This window comes from Lactuca serriola, chromosome 9 (assembly GCF_051521515.1).
Source record: "Lactuca serriola cultivar US96UC23 chromosome 9, Lser_US96UC23_V15, whole genome shotgun sequence".
In the NCBI taxonomy this organism is placed as follows: Eukaryota; Viridiplantae; Streptophyta; class Magnoliopsida; order Asterales; family Asteraceae; genus Lactuca; species Lactuca serriola.
The window spans coordinates 81,604,323-81,619,457 of NC_136416.1; the positions used below are offsets into that span (position 1 = coordinate 81,604,323).

At 38.3% G+C, this 15,135-nt stretch overlaps 1 non-coding gene across 1 annotated transcript; it reads right to left on the reverse strand.

Moving 5' to 3' along the window:
- Positions 1-5,991: 5,991 nt before the first annotated feature.
- On the reverse strand, positions 5,992-6,098 carry LOC145077451 (small nucleolar RNA R71). Its single transcript, XR_013693195.1, has one exon. It is a non-coding gene; the product is annotated as a small nucleolar RNA R71 (small nucleolar RNA).
- Positions 6,099-15,135: the final 9,037 nt, after the last annotated feature.

Consider the following 15,135-nt stretch of genomic DNA (forward strand, 5'->3'; position numbering starts at 1 on the left):
ACCGAGGGCTTCTGAATCTTTATGGGCGGGTTTGCGTACCTTATGCAGGTGGGTCCCAACGAATATTGATGGAGGAGGCCCATAAGTCGAGGTTTTCTATTCATCCAGGGTCTACCAAGATGTATCTCAATCTGAAGCGTAGTTACTGGTGACCATGTATGAAGAGAGATATGGCTTGGATTGTGGAGCGATTTTTGACCTAACGAAAGGTCAAGTCCGAGCACCAGCGCCCTCATGAAATTTTGTAGCCTTTAAAGATTCCTCTATGGAAGTGGGAGCAGATCACTACGAAAATTTTCGAGGATTGTGAGGGGTGTTGATGCTATCTGGGTGATAATGAATCGTTTGACGAAGAGTGCTCACTTTCTAGCCATCAACGAGAGCTCTTTTGTAGAGAAACTGGCTGAGATTTATGTTAGAGAGGTGGTGGCTCGGCATGGGGTGCTGACTTCAACTGTGTTAGACCTGGATGTTCGTTTTACTTCCAGGTTCTGTAAGAGGTTTCACGAGGAGTTGAGTACCCAGCTACACTTCGGTACTACATACCATCCTCAGGCGGACAGACAGAGCAAGTGGACTATTCCTACACTCGAGGATATGCTGCGTGCTTGTATCATTGAATTTGGTGGTAGCTGGGATACATATCTCCTGTTGGCTGAGTTTTCTTATAACAACATCAATTATGCCAATATTAGCATGCCCCCCCCCCCTTTGAGCTTCTGTTTGGGAGGAGATGTTGGACTCCTATTTGTTGGGGCGAGGTTGGATAGAGGGTTATGGCGATCACAAAGGCAGTGCTCAAGATGACCGAGCTTATATAGCAAGTTAGACAGAGATTGCTGACACCTAGAGCCGCTAGAAGAGTTATGCGGATCGGCAACACTCTGAGTTAGAGTTCCAGGTGGGGGATTTGGTGCTTCTGAAGGTGTCACCCTAGAAGTGTTTTATTCGCTTCAGGAAGCAAGGCAAGTGATGCCCTAGGTTTATCGACCCATTTAGAGTGTTGGCCCAGGTGGGGAAGGTGACTTACTGGTTGGAGCTGCCGGAGGAGTTGAGGTAGATTCATGATACCTTCCACGTCTCCCAGTTGAGGAAGTGTATAGCTGAAGAGAGAGCTATGGTCCCTTTTGAGGACATTCAGGTCAATGATCTCATGAATTATGTTGAGAATCCAGTGGCAATTCTGGATCGGAGAGTGAAGACCTTGAGGAACAAGGTAGTGAACTTGGTCAAAGTTTAGTGGAAACACCAGAAAGGCTTGGAGTGGACGTGGGAACCCAAGTCTGAGAGCGTGAGCACTATCCTGATTTGTTTCCTGACGACGAATACGAGAGAGAAGTTTGATTTTAATAGGGGAGAATTGTAACATCCGATTATCATGTATTATCATTTTTAGCCCTTAACTTTATCAAAGTTGCATAATTGGTCCCTTGTGGTAAAAGTTTCGCATATTAGCTCGTACGTTGGGCGTACATGAGGGTACTTGCAGCGTACTCATGAGATTTAGGATCACAGAAGCCCTGATAGTATGTTGGGCATACGTGTGGTACGCCGGGTATGCTAGCCCAGTCCCTAAACCCTAATTTTTAAGGGTTTCTCCCTATTTGAACCAACTTATGCCTCCCTTGGATATTTCTTATCAACCACCATTCCCTCAAAAACCCTAATCTCGAGTCTAAGCTTGTTTGTGAGAGTTTGAGAGCTTATTAATAGGTTTTGGTGCATATTTGTTGAAGAAGGAGGCTAGAGAAGAAGGAGGTGTTGCTTGCAAGCTTGTCGATCCATAAACTACTCCTCATTGTGCATCTTTTTCATGTATAAAGTTTATACCTTGATGAGTTTCCGTTTTGATCTCCATGGTTGAGTTTTTGAGGTTTTTTGTCCCAAAGTTTGGACCTTTATGAGTTTAGGGCACTCCATAGAATGCTAGTTGTCCTTTCATGTATTTCAGGCTTTGTAGATTCATAAAAATGGTTGCTTGATCATTTCCTTTGGCCCATGCATGAGTAAAGTGACTTAGAGTATGATGGGAGTTAACGTATGTTGCATTGGGTCCTTTCTAACCATGCAAAGGCTAAAAGTCGATGACTTTATAGGTTAAGACACCCTAGGATGGCCATATTTGAAATTGTGATATGTGTCTTAACGGATTAAGACATGAAAGTTGATGAAGTTGGATCATGCAGAGTATACCAAGCGTACTCCTGGTTATGCCCCACGTAGCCTATCCCACCCCTAATGGGTCGTTGATCGCGTTGTATGCCCCGCGTAAGAGAGAGTACGCTCAACGTACGCGTTGTGCAGTTGACTTTCGTTGACTTTTGACCTTTGGTCAAGAATTAGGGTTTTTACAATGGGAAGGGAAAAATGGTCTTTTGCCCTTAAGGGACTTAAATATAGGATTTGGACTCGAGATTTGAGTTATGGACCATAATTATTAATCAGGGTTAATTATTTTATCGATTAGGCGGAGTCTAGTTCCGACAGTTCGGTTGAGAGATTTATGTCATCAGTATCAGGTGAGTTTCCTCACTTATTCGTATGTGTGTGGTAGAATAGTTGTATTTCTTGTGACCAATTGGGTCTAACTGATATCTTACATTAGATTGTGTATGTGTGACTGAGACTGCGGATAGTCTCCAGGGTTGCTGATAACCCATAGGGCGTTTTGTTGCCCGCTACGACTGTTGATAGTCTCTAGGGTTGCTGATAGCCCATAACTATTTATTTTATGATGTGTTGTAGGTGGTATTTCGGAGAAATCACTAAGATTCATGCTTACAATTGTTGATTTATGTGTTTCAGGTACTTCTGAGGATTGTGGGAAGGCGAAGGTCTGATTATACACACCCATTTAGAGATTTGTTACCGGGACAATTTAAGATACTCTGATATGTTGGGATGATGTTTGTTTTAAGACACTTATGTTATTGATGACTTGGTTTGTGCAACTTTATTTTGATAAAATTAAAAATGAGAATTTTGGTTTGAAATTTGAGGTGTTACACAAATGGGTGTATGAGCGTTTTAATGTCAAAAGGCCTAAAATTGTAGTAAACATGGTATTCACAACACCTAACCTCAAAAGATTAAGCTCTAAATATTGGTTTTTGTTATCAACAGTCTGCATGCATAACTATTATGTTAGGAAATAGTAAATTCCAATATCCAATATCCTAATAAAAGGTAATTTTAAAGAATAGCTCAAAATTTCATGACAAATAAATCATTATGTAACATCTCGGTGTTCAGTGACTTCTAAATTCAACCCTATAATCTTTTTATATCGCGTTTTGGTCCCTAAATAGAAGGAAGTGCCCATTGGAAGCCCTAGTGACAAAATTGTAATTTTGGGGAAATGGGAGTACGCCATGCGTACGTGCGTACACTTAGCTTACAACAACATACACGAGGCATACTCACCAGGTGTGGAAACCCTAAATTTTAGGGTTAAGCCCCTATATAATCTTCCTTATAGCCTCATTTCCCTCACCTTTTCTGCCTCTACTCTCCTTGAGACGTTAGTGTGAGTTTTCAGCTTAAGTGTGTGTTCTAGGTGTGTTGAAGGAAGAAAGATGATTCATTGAGGAGCCTTGGAGTGGAAGCAAGCTTGTAGATATGAGAACTTTGCCTCTTTGGGAAGCTACAGAAAGTATAAAGCTTTGATCTTGACTTGTATGAGTTTTTAGTCCCTTTTCTTGGACTTAATGATCAAAAGCAACTCTAAGACCAAAGGAGTTGTCCTTTTAGAAGATTTGAGGTGCATGATGTTGCTATATTTATACATATTTGTAGGCAATATTTAAGTACATTTTACATATATTTTGGTTATCTGAATAGAATAATGGTACTTATAAGGTTAAATTATATTTTGCAGCCAAATAGAAGCATTTTCGAAGATAGGGACTGAAATTGACAAAACATGGAATTTTGTAGGCTTGAACGAAAGAAGAATGGAAAATTCAGCAAATGACATACTCACGATGTGAATAGTTCATGACTCACGACGTGAGTAGAGAATTCTAGAAGATATGCACCGGATGGAAGAAGAGTCCTTGCCGAATACGCTTATATCATATTCACGACATGAGACTTATCGGCTCACGACGTGAACTGGGAAAAAATCAGAAACTATATAAACTCTTTGCCATTATGAATTGGGAACTTTTGGCTGGCTTAGAGGGGTTCCTAGAGACGATTTCCAGAGGAAAAGAAGTTTTGAAATTGGCTTTCAACACCAAGGGAGAAGAAGTTAATAGTTTGATCCATAGTTTGGTAACTTTTATTATGTTTTTTATTATGGATGTTATTTGCTTACTTGCTAGGATGTCCAGCTAAATCTAGTTGCTTCTATTAGCTAGATGAAGCTGGAACTCATGGAGTAATTACTTTATCTTTGATGTGCTAGTTGGTTAAGACTTGTGTTGGATTGATTTTACCTAGCATGTTTGTTTTATTAGTTGATTGCTTTGATATCTTATTCTGTGTAGTTGATGACCATCAAATTGCATGAATTAGAATAACTGGTAATTTAGTGAATATTAAATTATTGGAGCTAGGATTAATCCAATCTTAGTTAAGCAATTAATTATTAAATTAGGCTGTGCTAGAGAACTCAAATTATGACTGTAATTATGTTTTATCAAATCAATCTTACATGGCTCCAAATTCATCTAATAATTGATTCTGTGTTAACTATTGTGTTACCATACATAGATTTACATGAATTGATTTATGTTAGTAGATTTAAAACTAAATTGCTAATAATAACTTAATTCGTAACCAACAGTAATTGTCATAGCTAATTTATAATCCATTGAGTGAAAGCGGATTCGAACTAACAGAAGTGTTTGTTTATTGATTGAATTTGTGTTAAAGAATTAAGTCCATCTAAACTTACAAAATTAGATAAAACCCTTCCTTTGTTAGTAATTAGGTTAATTTAGTAGTAGATAAATTAATTAGTCAACATCGTTCCCTGTGATCGACACCCGACTTACCCAATTATTCTATAAATTTGACTAGGTACACTGCCTAGGTGCAATGTAGTTAGTAAGGAAGTTAGGTTAATTAGGTGTAGCTATTTGCACGCATCAAATTTTTGGCGCCGTTGCCGGGGAACGACTTAGTTAATTACTGATTTATTTTTCTCTAAATTAATCGATCCTTTTTGTGGGGTAAAACCTGCAAAAAGTTATTTTTCAGTTTCATTTTTTTCTGCATTACAGAACTCATGATGTGAGCTTTATAGGCTCACGGCGTGAATCCTGTGATTCCTAGTTTTCTTTGTTTTTAGGGTGTCTTTCTAATTTAGTTCAGTGTTACGTTTTTATTTTTTTATTTTGCAGGAGTTCATGACCAGAGGTTCCAACACACCTTTGGTGCCACCACTTGAAGATCCAGAGTCTGACCTTAACAAAAAGAAAGAAGATCAAACACCAAAGAAGACGCCCTTACAAGAACTCAAGTCAGTGTTCTCAAAGAAGTCGGGAAAGAAAACGGAAGAATCGAGTTCATCTTCAAAGGACAAGAACAAGGTTGAAGACTTAGATTAAATACCTATCCCGAACGAATCCGAATATGAATCCGAAGCCGAGTTTGGACTTTATATAAGTGAACCCAAGAATGAGCCAATAAAGAGATGGCGAATATTGAAGAAATGTCCATGGGAGCTTACAGAAAGAGAATTAGAGACGATGTTGGTCCGAGTTTAGTACAACCTGCCATTCCTGCCACTGCCACATTCGAGCTGAAAGGACATCCTCACTGCACTTAAGGATATTCCATTTTATGGAATCATGAGGATGCTTTTAAGCATTTAGATGAGGCCAATGACATTGCAGATTATTTCAATGTCCCGAATGTGAATAGAGATATTGTCTTGTTAAGGATGCTTCCCATTACTTCTAAGGGGCTGCTAAGGACTGGTTAAAAGCACTACCACCGGGTACAATCACTACTTGGGCTCAGATGCCCGAACAATTTTTAGACAAACTCAAGAAGGCAATAGCCAATTTTGAGCAAAACCCGGGGGAATCACTTTACGAGGCATGGGAGCGCTACAAGGGGTTGTTAAGGAATTGTCCTCAACATGACCTTAACATTCAACAAGAAGTATTTATATTCTATGATGAGGTCAATGTAATGACACGGCAACTCCTTGATTCTCAACGACCACTTACAAAGAAAAATCCGGGCGAAGTCAAGGAATTAGTTGAAGAATTTGCAAAGCATTCTCGTGAGTACCACAATCCAAGGAATGAAGGCGTAAAAGGAGTTAGGAGTGCACATTCTAAAGAAATGGCTGCTATGATGGCAATGCTAAATAATATGGACCGAAGGTTGACCTAAATGGACCAATCAATTCATGCAATTAGAGTTGGTTGTGAACGATGCAGTGGGCCACACTTGACTAAAAACTGCCATTTGGATGAATATGGGAACAAGAAGGCTCAAGTTAGCTACTCAAGTGGGGACAAGTATGATGAAGACTGGAGAAAACCAAAGAAAGAGTGGCTACCTTATGATGAGTACAAGAGGCAAAAAGAAGAAAAATATAAGCACACAGGCCAAGGCTTCTACCAAAAAGAGCAACCACCAGCCGAGAAGAAAGTAGACTTGGAAAACATTTTGACCGAATTTATGGAAGCTTCAGAGAAAAGGCATGATGACACCGATGCAGTGCTAAAGGAACACATGAAAATGATGAAAGAACAACAAAAAATGATGATTGACCAGCAAGCTTCATTAAGAAATCATCAAGCATTAATCCATAATCTCGAAGTCCAAATTGGTCAACTAACTACTTTGGTGAGCAACAAATTATCCTCACAATTTCCCGAAAAGAACGCTCAATCCCATGTAATGATGATTGATACTGAAGAAGAGGCCACCTCTGAGTTCGTAGAAGCCCTATAAGTGGAGCCAAAGCCATCCAGACCAAAGCCAAAGAAGACGAAGTTCGAAAACGAAATTGTTGCTAAAACACCAGACTCACGTCTTGAGCCCGCCACGCTCACGATGTGGACTCAGTCTGAACAGACGAATTCAGATTTCGCTCCAGTATATCGTCCGCCTCTACCGTTTCCTTCTCGAGCTGGTCTTAGTCCACTGGAAAGAGAGCATTTGGAGTTTATTAAGCACGTGAGGCGTATCCCGATTAATACTCCTTTTGTCGAGTCATTATCCAAAATTCCCGAAAATGAAAATTTCTTAAAAGACTTGTTAGACACTCGTCAGCAACTAAATAAGAATTCCAAGGTGATTCTAAGTGAGCAAAGCTCAAAAGTTGTATTGGGAGAGATACCAAGATGGGGGATCCTAGATGCCTCACTCTTCCATGTGAGTTTGGGAATAATATGAAGATTTATGCTTTAGCCGATTCTGGAGCTAGCATAAATTTTATGCCTTATTCATTTTATCAGAAGTTGGATATTTAGAAGTTGAAGGCCACAAAAATGACTATTCACATGGCAAATCGTTCAGTAACACAATCCTAGGGCATTGTGGAAGATATTCTCGTGAAAATTGGGAATTGTTTTTCCAATAGATTTTGTGGTTTTGGATATGAAAGAAGATCCCGATGTTCCAATTAATGGTTGCTTGTTACTTAATACTTCTGGAGCCTTGGTTGATATACGGGAATCCAAGCTCACCTTGAGAGTTGGAGATGAGAAGGAAATTTTTGGAATAGAAGATGGTTTCAAGAGGAGTGGTGTTCAAGAAGAGGTTTTCAATATTGATGAAGAAAATGAACTTGAGGAATTAGAGAAGCTCATGGAAGAATAAATCAAAACAATTCATCAAGTTAAACAAACAAAACCAAGAGCACCTGCCCCGTTTTTAGTTGAAGTCATTACCTACACGAATCCAACTTCTTGGGTAAGTAAGGAGAGTGATGAAATATTGAGTGATGATGACAAAAACGAGATAACTTCCGAGGAGAGAAGTCCAATGGTGAAGGAAGAAAAGATTCCTATGGAGTTGAATAATAAAGAAAACTTGGAGAATAAAGGGACCAAAAGAAAGCTTGATATGGATGACGTGAAAGTTAAAAAGGAAAACTCGACGAAGGCGTACATTAGACAAGTTCAAGCTCATAAGAGACGATGGAAGGAGCAGAAAATCCAGCTGGTGATGGACGCATCTGAAGATTCAACATAGGAGGCACGGAGTCCGACTCACGACTTCATAAAAAAGAAGCGCTTTTCGGGAGGCAACCCGAGTTTGGTTTGGATTTTCTTTTCTTTTTAGTTTTTGCATTTTTATTTTTCTAGGAAAATCGATCATATCATCTACAACATTTTATGCATAATACAACACTGAGTGAGGATCCCAAAAATTAAGTGGTAGTAATTATGAAAATAGTTAGTGAAACTTGGGATTAATTATGAAATTATATGCTCATACAGAACTCACGACATGAGCCTTGATGATTCACGACGTGAGTTAAGGAAAACTTACGTAAATTTGTTAGTTAGCCAATACATGCTCTAGCCCATTAAGTATAAATTAGAATGGACCAATTTCCCAGCCCAATTGTTCATTAATGAAGATTTTTAGCCCAAAACGGACTCACGACGTGAGTGTGTGCCAATTCATGATGTGAATAATAAATAGCATGTGACCATAGATTAGAGACATAATCCAATTGACCTAATTCATTTCTTTACCCCCCACGAAGTGAATGTGTTCCCTCTAGTCCACCATCTTTGCAATTGCGGCCGACATTCCTCATATTCTTCTTGTGCTTACGTAATTCACCATTCTAGGTAAATTAATCCTATTCACATTGTTTATTGTTGACTTATTTACTAGATTTAGGGGTTAGGGTTTGCATTTCACTTGAATCTTAAAAATCGATACCCTATATATATGTGAAGTTTTTGTTGCATGTGCTTGTAATGAGTTTGAAATTGCCCTAGGAGTAAACCCCATTAACATTGTTGGCCCGATTTGACTTATGTTATGCCCACTTATGACTTCTAAATACGAAATCACGACGTAAATCCTTAGGGATTCACGACATGAATCCTAGACATTCATGGTTTCAAATTCTGTTTAATACTAATCTTTTGGGACGTGTTTGTTGGTTTGTAGTCTGTTTATTTTTGCAGAAATGGCTCCCAGAAGAGAAGTTCCGACAGGGGTGGCTAGTTTGCACCCATTTTACGTCTTCCCAACAACTTTACCTCGGGATATTTTGACACGGTGCAACAACCGGTTGGAGTGGCTTTACAACCATGAGATTGTTGTTGCCCCTACAGTTAATTGGGCAATGTTAAGGGAGGTTGGGCTTGTTGGTCAAATGTCCCAGTATCTCACGAAAATATTTTTGGGAAATGGATTTTCATTTACGTGTAAAGGGTGGCACAACTTGTTTAGAGTTCAAGAAAGGTTGTATAAGGAACTTTGTGTGGAGTTCTTTGCAACTGTGACATTTCATGAAAATGTCTAAGATCCTACCTTTCCGCGAGCATTGGTTTTCCGTCTCGGGGGTGAATACCGAGAATGTAGTTTGGTGGAGTTCTCTTGGCGTATGGTGTTGTATGAGGCGCAAGAGGCCATGAATCTTGAGTTTGAGATGTTTCTGAAGGAGGCTGCCCGAGTGTATGAGAATGGAGTTTTGGGGGTTGGTTTTTGGAGCAACATTGCTTCCGAAGTGTTTAACTCCAGGGTATCACCAGAGAGCAGCATTAAGTCACCAATCCACCGCCTACTCCACCGCCTTATCACTTTTTCCATCCACCATAAACATCATGGAGACAAGGTCACAAAGATGAACTTGTTCTATTAGTGGTCAATTTTACAGCCGGGAGTATGTTGCAACATTCCATACTTCTTGGCCCGATATTTGGCGGAATTTTCTATGAGTTCCCGCCCCGGGAGCCCCATTTGTGGAGGCCATTTTATTACACGATTGGCCCAGTCTTATGGTTTGATCGTTCCCGACATCAACCGTTATTTGACTTGTATGGAGGGAAACGAGTTTACTATGGGATATTTGGAGACAATGCGGGTAGTCAAGAATTATGGGTCTCATTGGGTAATTCTACATTCGGATGATGATGATGGTGACGAGCATCAAGATGAGCAACCCGAGCCACAACCACAACCATGGCCTCGGCGGAGGAATGTTAGAGGTAGAGGAGAGAGAAGGCAGCCGATGCATCAAAATGCACCCTTTGGAGGAGCATCTTTTGGAGGAGATATGATGGGATATTTTGATCAATTATCCTTGAGTACTAATTGGATCGGGGGTACAATGGAGAACATGGTTCGACATTTCGGTATTGAGCAACCACCGCACTTGGGGAATCAATACCCCATTTGTCCTACATGGAGCTCTTATCAGCAGTCAAGGGGAGACGAAGCGGGCACAAGTGGAGTGCATAACGATGAAGAAGATGATTGATCGTTTTCTTTTATTTTGATTAATTAGTTTTTTTTAGTTTAATTTGGGTTGTGTTGATTTTGAACTTGTTGGATTGTTAAACTTTTGAACTTGTTTGTTTTTATATTATGTTACTTTTATTTTTTTTCTTTGGTTGCTATATTTCAGATTTGCTAAAGGAGTCTCGGGAAGGAAAGTCGAGTCGAGAGCTTAAACGTCTAGACAAGTATCATTTAGAGTTTAAAATCTAGAGTCAAGACCCACAATTGGAAATACGTGTGGGGTGAGTCGAGAAAAAGGGTAGAGTTAGAAGAGTCATCAAATAATGCATTTAGAAGGGTCTTAGTTCGTTAATACATTGGTTGAGTGCATTCATTTAAAGAAGGATGGGGCTGATTCAGTTTTTGTTTACCCAGTTCTCACGTCGTGAGTCCTTATTCCTCACGTCGTGAGTTGGGTTACGAAGAAATTGAAAATACATATTTAGCGACCTCACGTCGTGAGCATTATGACTCAAGTCGCGAGTCAAAAATTATCATGAAAATAAAGCCTTTTCATTCACCATTTTCTACACACTCCACCACCATTCTCTTTGGAGTTATTTTGATGATTGTTTTGGCTCATTTCCTCCATTATAGAATGTGACGTATGCTTTCCCACATTATTCTTCACGTTTTGTAGATTTACGCCTCATTTATTGAAGATTGAAGTTTCGATTCGTCATTGGTGTTGTACATATCTAACAAGCTCAAGATCCAAGTTCCTATTTCAAAGAAGTTTCATATTCGAGATGCGCATTTTATCCACACTTATGGAGTTTGATCACGCCACTATCCTAGGGGAGTCTGTTCCTTTTTCTCCCTTTTATTTAGTTTATGCATATAATTAGGGAATTGTATGTAATAAGTGTGGGGTGGGAGGTCGAAAAAGTAATTGTTTGAATTGCTAAAAGTAAATTGCTAGAATTTAGTAAATTTAAGAATTTTAGAAATAGATTTAAAATAATAATCTAAATAAATTTTTTTAGTAATAATAGTAATTTGAACTTAAGTTGCTACTATTGTGTGGATGATCCGATGAGAGCTCAAATGTTTAGTTGAGCCGATACACGTTATAGTGCATTTGTGGCCTCCTTTATTATAGTGAAATCATGGGACAAAAACACAACCTCATTTAGTTTGAGGAATGCAATATGTTTAACAGCCTATACTTGAAACGTATCCAGGAAAACTAATATTTCTAACCAATAAGGGTTGAAGTTAAGCCCTGCTTAAGCATGTAGGATTTGCGTGGAAAAAGTGAGTTATTTATATAAAAAAAGAGAAATTACCAAAAAATTAAAAATTGAAGAACTTTTGGAGCTATAGAGGTATCAAAGATTGAAGATCAAAAATCAAAAATTCTGAAGTATCAAAAGTTGAAGACACCAAAAATTACACAAAATATGGTGAATTCAAAGAAATTGATAATCAAATATCAAAGAAGTGAAGAATTCAAGAGCTCCATAGTGTGGTATCTTAAAAGTTGTAATTCTCTAGTTTATGTATGCTTGGGTTGCTTTACAAAAATACCTTGAGGTTAGGGAGTTTTCTGAGGATGGATTCGGAGGGTCGTATAAAATGAGCATTGTTCAAAAGAAGTGGGCGCGTGTTTCTGAGGATTGTGACTATTTAGAATTAACGGGGGTTACGTAGGAAACATTTTAGACACAAATGCACGCATTGAGGTCTTGACATAATGGCTGAGTTTGAGTTGGATCGTTCTATGTGATGTTAGTGATTAAGGTTTGAATTAAAAATTAGATTTGCTTGAGGGCAAGCAAAGCACAAGTGTGGGGTATTTTGATATTTCCATATTTATACATATTTTTAGGCAATATTTAAGTACATTTTACATATATTTTGGTTATTTGAATAGAATAATGGTACTTATAAGGTTAAACTATATTTTGCAGCCAAATAGAAGCATTTTCGAAGATAGGGACTGAAATTGACAAAACATGAAACTTTGGAGGCTTGAAGGAAAGAAGAATGGAAAATTCAACAAATGACGTACTCATGACGTGAATAGTTCATGACTCACGACGTGAGTAGAGAATTCTGGAAGATATGCACCAGATGGAAGAAGAGTCCTTGCCGAATACGCTTATCTCATATTCACGACGTGAAACTTATCGGCTCACGATGTGAACGGGGAAAAATCAGAAACTATATAAACTCTTTGCCATTACGAATTGGTAACTTTTGGCTGGCTTAGAGGGGTTCCTAGAGACGATTTCCTGAGGACAAGAAGTTCTGAAATTGGCTTTCAACACCAAGGGAGAATAAGTTTATAGTTTGATCCATAGTTTGGTACACTTTTATTATGTTTTTGATTATGAATGTTATTTGCTTAGTTTCTAGGATGCCCAGCTAAATCTAGCTGCTTCTGTTAGCTAGATGAAGCTGGAACTCATGGAGTAATTACTTTAGCTTTGATGTGCTAGTTGGTTAAGACTTGTGTTGGATTGATTTTACCTAGCATGTTTGTTTTAGTAGTTGATTGCTTTGATATCTTATTCTGTGTAGTTGATGACCATCAAATTGCATCAATTAGAATACCTGGTAATTTAGTGAATATTAAATTATTGGAGCTAGGATTAATCCAATATTAGTTAAGTAATTAATTATTAAATTAGACCGTGCTAGAGAACTTAAATTATGACTGTAATTATGTTCTATCAAATCAATCTTACATAGCTCCAAATTCATCTAATAATTGATTCTGTGTTAACTATTGTGTTACCATACATAGATTTACATGAATTGATTAATGTTAGTAGATTTATAACTAAATTGCTAATAATAACTTAATTGGTAACCAACAGTAATTGTCATAGCTAATTTATAATCCATTGAGTGAAAGCGGATTCAAACTAACAGAAGTGTTTGTTTATTGATTGAATTTGTGTTATAGAATTAAGTCCATCTAAACTTACAAAATTAGATAAAACCCTTCCCTTGTTAGTAATTAGGTTAATTTAGTAGTAGATAAATTAATTAGTCAACACCGTTCCCAGTGATCGACACCCGACTTACCCAACTATTCTATAAATTTGACTAGGTACACTGCCTAGGTGCAATGTAGTTAGTAAGGAAGTTAGGTTATAAATATTAAAATTAGGTGTAGCTATTTGCACGCATCAGTGCATTAAGTCGTAAAAATGCCATGTCAACTTATTTAGTGCTTGAATGCAAGATATAGAGGTCTTAAGTGGTTAAGACAAACTAGGGTTTTGGTTTTGGGACTTATTAAGGCATGCATGACCATAAATTTGGAAACTTTATGGATAGGAGCACCTTTTTAGACTTAGATTTGGATTTGGACGTTTGGACTTGTTGAATTAAGCACTTAATGGAGGTTGTGCTTGGTCACTGTGTACGCTAGGCGTACCATGGAGTACACTGGGCGTAGGTGGTCAACTGCCCGTTTTTGCTCAAGGGCGGAGTACACGGGGTGTAGAGGCTGAGTACGTTGGGCGTACTCAGATGGGTTGACTTTTCATTGACTATTGACTTTCCATTAACTTTCAACCTAGTTTGACCCTAGGGGTATTTTGGGTATTTGTTATGAAGCCTAAGGTTGGGTCTTTCCCTATGTATAGGTGATCTGCAGAGTGGACTCGCGGAGCGATATTCTTTTCTGGTATCTTTTTGGATTTGCAAGGTGAGTTTTCCTCACTGTAATTTTGAGTCGAAGGCACCCACGCTGACCCCTTTGGATTATTGTCATGGTTTATCGCATGCTTGTATGTTGTAGTGATCTGTTAGATATGTATCCTGGTACATAGGATGATGCTATACTTAGTGATATGTTAGATCTATATGACTGTCTTTATATGCTAGCTAGGGTTTGATATACTATATGTTGATATGTGATGGTGTGTTGGGTTGAGGTGATCCTGCAATGTGCTCAAGGCTAAGAGACCCAGGGCGTCCCAGATAGACTTCGGGCCAGTAGGGTGTATCAGTCAAGCCGAAGGCCCGGAGAACATTCCAAATAGGTTGAAGGCCCGGTGAGGCGTGCCATTCATGTTGAAGGTTCTGTGAGCGTACCAGATAGATTGTAGGTCAGTGGGGTGTCCAGTCAGACTGAAGGCTCTGTATGCATGTTGTTTGTTGTTATTATTATGATTATGTGTTGTGTTGGTACTTTAGGGGAAACTCACTAAGCGTTGGCTTACGGTTTTGGGTTATGTTTCAGGTACTTTATAGGATCGTGGGAAGGCAAAGGCGTGACCGTACACATCCTCGTGTCTTGGACTTAAGATTTTGGGAAACAATGATATTAAACATGTTTGAAAACTAAATTGTAAACAATTTATGATCTTGGGATGGTTTTTAAAAATTTCAATTTTTTCATGATTTTTATGGATGTTACACTTTCGGGAAAATTTGACCTTAAAACAAATATTTTACTTAAATTACTCCAACATAAAGAATCAACTACCGTAATTATATAAATCATTTTGGATAGAGCAACTGAGAAAAGCTACAAAACAAAACAACATGACACAAATACCTAATCCATGTATAGTTATTTATATGAATCACCATGAACCCTCAAATGGCGAGAAAATTGAACTCTGAAATGAAACATTCCAAAAAATCTCATATAAAATATGTTAAAAGAAACTTTGAAACATAACCTAGAAAAATGATTACAAATCAACAAGGATACCAATTTGCCTCCTAAATTTGGAG